Here is a 4,871-nt window from a genome sequence, read left to right as displayed (position 1 = left end):
ATAGTTACAACTGTTTCTTTTCCCACTCCCACTCCCATTGATCACTAAATTTGCATTGATCACTAAACCTGGACTCCTTAAGGATAACATGTATATAATTTTAAAAGTAATGATGTAATTTTGTATTGCTTGGTAAGTTTCTCCTTTTCTGTCAGAAATTCTGTATGTATTTAGTCTATTGATCATCGTCTCAGATTATCTTTCAACACTTTTAATTTTGATCAACGTATAGCATGGAAACAATGTAAAGATTATCGGACTTCTTTCTGTGGGGGGATGGGGAAGAGAAGGGAGGTTGGGGGGAATTGTAAAATTCAAAACATAAAAAATGACAGGTAAAACTATTATTATATATAATTGGAAATCAAATAAAATATTTAAAATAGATAAATTTTAAAAACTATGTGTAGAAAGTGGTGCTTGAGCTATATCTTGAATGAAGTAGAAGGGTTCTGTGAGAAATGTAGAAGGCATGCATTCAAAACATGGGGCATGTTCAGCGCAAAAACAGAGGTGGGAGTGTTATCTGTGACAAATAGCAAGATCAGTTTGACCAGTTTAAAAGGAAAATAATTGCACATTTTGGATCCAGGTTATGTTTTCTTGTAGAGGCAAAAGGGAGCCACTGGAATTGATTGAGTAAGCTAGTGGCATGATTATACCCATATTTAAGGAAAATTTCTTTTAATGACTTTGTGGAGGATGGATTGGAATGGGAACTTGTGTCTTAGAGACCAATGAGATAACCTAGGTAGACAATGATTAGGGCTTATTCTAAGGTGGGAGTTATGTGAGTAGAGCTTGAAAATTAAATATGAGAGGAGTGAAGGTAGAAACAGCAAGGTTTGGCAACTGACTGTTAAGTTTGGATGAATAAGGAATAAAGTATAACCCCTGGTTTAAATTCCTAGGGTATTTATATACTAGAACATTGGTGGTATTTTCTTTTCCCCTTCGATATATTGTTATTTATTTCATTAAATATTTATGAAATTCATGTAAATTTTTTTAATATTTATTTTTTTAAAAATTAAGTTCCAAATTCTCTTTCTTCAGGCCATCTACTTTTCCATGAGAAGGTAAGTAATTTGATGTCATGCATGTGAAGTCCTTATTAGCCATGTTGCAAAAGACGAAAAAGATGAGAAAAATAAAGGAAGTAAAATTAATATGCTTTATTCTGCATTTTAAGTTAATCAGTATTGTCTCTGGAGATGGATAGTATTTTTATGAGTCCTTTGGAATTGCCTGAGGTCACTAACTTGTTCAAAGTAATTAAGTCTTTCATAATCTATCATTATTATAATATTTCTGTTACTGTATTTACTATTCTCCTGACTCTGCTTACTTCACATTGTACCAGTTTATATAAATCTTCCCAGGTTTTTCTGAAATTATCCGGTTCAGCATTTCTTATAGCATAATAGTATTCCATCACAATTATATATCACTATTTGTTCAGACATTCCCCAATTCATAGAACTCTCCTCAATTTCAAATTCTTTGCTACCACAAAAAGAACTGCTGTAAATATTTTATACAAATGTGTCCTTTTCCCTTTTCTTTACTTCTTTTGGATACTGACCTAAGTAGTGGTATTTCTGGGTCAAAGGGCTTGCACAGCTTTATAACCCTTTGGGCATAGTTCTCCAGAATTGTTGTTCTCTAAAATAATTAGAATTCTGGCAATAGTGCATTGTGTCCTATTGTTCCCCATAATAGTTGAACTCTATCAACACTGCATTATGTTGGAATTAGTCCAAATCTTCTCTAACATTTGTCATTTTCCTTTTCTGTCATGTTAACCTATCTCAGAGTTGTCTTAATTTCTCTAATAGATCATTTTCTTCATTATTAATCATTTTGATAATTGTCAAAATTATATTATTATTATGTTATAGTATAGTATACTATATTATTATTTCAACAGAAATAGTAGAGTCTGAAAGAAGTTCTATTTGAGGGAATTCTGAATTTGAAATGTCACTGACAGTTTGGGATAGTGAGACTTATACTGGATATGTTGACCTGTGATTCATTAATACAAAGATGATTATTGGGGCGGCTAGGTGGCGTAGTGGATAAAGCACCAGCCTTGGAGTCAGGAGTACCTGGGTTCAAATCCAGTCTGAGACACTTAATAATTACCTAGCTGTGTGGCCTTGGGCAAGCCACTTAACCCCACTGCCTTGCAAAAACCTAAAAAAATGATTATTTAATCTTTAGAATCTGATCAGGTCATTAAGAGAGAAAATATAAAGGTATCAAAGAAGATCAATGACAGAGCCTTAAAGAACACCCATATTTAGGGCTGTGGTATAGCAAAAATATCTACAAACTATATCCCTAAGGTAAAATCTAACTATGGCTTGTTTTCTTGGGTTTGTAAGCTATGAATGTTTTTTACATTTTAAATATAATACGGGTATTACAGTGGTTCTAATCTAGGGTGAATTAGGATACCAGCATATAATCTAGGGGGAGTTGGTATTGTTTCTCCATCCTGCCTCATGAGAAAATAAATTTGAGTTTTGGGGGAGCAACCAACATCCAGAAAATTTGTAGGACATGAATTAAGAGATGAAATTGAATGAAAATAATTATGTTAACTAAGATTTTTTCAATAAATATCATTTTTAGCAGTTTGGTATTCAGGATTATGGACAACTTAATGAAATACCAAAGACTTAAAGCTATTATCAGTAGAGAAGTGGCCACAAGATGAACAAATGACGCTCAGTAAGTAAAATCATTTTAAGCATGAGAAGAGGCAAGAAAATTAAAACAACTCTGAATTTTTCCCTCACACCCAGCTAATTAGCAAGAATAGAAATAGTCAGTGGTGGAGGGGTTAGTGGTTGGTAGACAGGCACACCGATTTATTACTAATGGAGTTATAAATTGTTTCTGGAAAACAATTTGGAATTATATAAATAAAGTGATTAGAATACCCTCCCCAATGACTTAGAGATTTCATTGCTAGGTATATACTCCAAAAAAGACATTGACCAAAAAGAGGGCTCCTTATGTACCAAAATAATTGATAGCAGCACTTTTCTTGGAAAGAACAATTACAAAACTATTGAAAAGTAGATAAGATGTTCATCGATAAGAGAATCACTAAGCAAACTTCATGTGTGAATATGATAGAATATTAATGTTGTCTGAGGTAAGAAAAACATTGAATGTAGAAAAGTATGGAAAGAGTTAAATGAACTCCTGAGAAGTTACAATTACTTTTCATTGTATTGCTTTTTTCCCTTTATTTGTCTTCCTATTTAAAACAAATTCTTTGTTATTAGGGATGTGATTATATAAAAAAAGACAATGGTAAGTTATATTTTAAAAAAAAGAAATTATACTCAAACAGATACTAAAAAAGATGAAAACTATTTTAAAAATATTAATATCTAAATTATCAACATGAGAAAGAGAGAATCTAATCAATTCTATCTTAGAGCAGGCCATAAGTGAATCCCCTCTAAAATATATGTAGATCAGATATATTTGCAAGTGAATTTTATCATATATATCATGGACAAATATAACTAGGTATCGAAAATCCAAAATCCAAAATCTGCATGAAAATAACACAAAATGTGTAAAAGGAAGTGTTTTTTTAATTACAAAAAAGTCATCAGCAAACATCTAAAAAGTATTCAAAATCACTTAATAAGGTAAATGTTAATTTAAAAATGCTGAGATATCACCAATACTGATCAAATTGGGAAAGATGGTATTAAAAATATCAGTGTTGCAGAAACTATGGGAAAAGAGGCATGCTAATTCACTGCTAGTGGAACTGTAAATTGGTCTGACTGTTCAAAAAACAATTTAAAACTATTCATACCTTTGACCCAGCAATCCTACTACTGAATTTATACTCCACTAATGTTTCTCATGGCAAGAAAGAATCCATTTGTACAAAAATATTCATAGTGTTATTATTTGTGATAGCAAGATGCCAAAAAACAATCTATGTGTCTACTGACTGGGAATGGTTGAACAAAATTGTATATGAACACAAAAGAATATTATTGTTTTATAAGGACCAGTGAATATGAAGAATCTGAGAAACACAGGAAAATTTTTGCTAAACTATTTTGAGATATTATTGATCGGGATAAATGATTTACAATATAATTTTGGTGTGTGTTTCCATATATAATTTCTATTGAATGCTTTATTAACTAGAAACCCTGAGAAACAAAGCAATCCTCCTATTCTACTTTGATTTCTTCTCACCTAACTAATCAACTGTTTTCCACCACAAGCTCATCTCTCAAAGTGGAAAGATTTTGAATTTCTATTATCATTCAAAAGGATTATATGTTATTTTGCTAAAAAAAAAACCCTAAAATCTATAAGAACATAAGTATTCAAGTATCTCTATTCCTTCCAATACTCTCCATTGTTCTTATATTATTCATGTCAAGTTTTCACCAGTGAACATTCAACTTATTTTTATGCAGGTAAGTATTCCGAAGACATATTTATTTGCCGTCTTTTATAAAATATTCTTTTATTGAAAAATTTTTGTAATCTTCAATTAAGTTTTTAAAAAGTGGCTCTTTTCTCTTCAACATTTTGCGCAACTTATTTCATGTCATGTTATGTCAAACTATATTGTACATATAACTAACCTGACATTACATGATATGACTGAAACAGCCTGACAATAAGCATCTTCTAGACTATTTGTAGTAAGTGATTGGATGCTAAAGAGAATCTTAAAGTGTTTCTTTGAGCATAGACTGATTCTTTTTTCTAAAATTTTGTATTTTTTTCTTGCATTTTACATTTTCTTCTTTTTGCTGCAACAAGTTTATGACCATTTCGATGGCAGTTGGAGGCATTGCCCTATTTCAGGA

This window comes from Macrotis lagotis, chromosome X (assembly GCF_037893015.1).
Source record: "Macrotis lagotis isolate mMagLag1 chromosome X, bilby.v1.9.chrom.fasta, whole genome shotgun sequence".
Taxonomy (NCBI): Eukaryota; Metazoa; Chordata; class Mammalia; order Peramelemorphia; family Peramelidae; genus Macrotis; species Macrotis lagotis.
The sequence above is the reverse complement of the archived record's forward strand: the minus strand, read 5'-3'. Positions refer to the sequence as shown.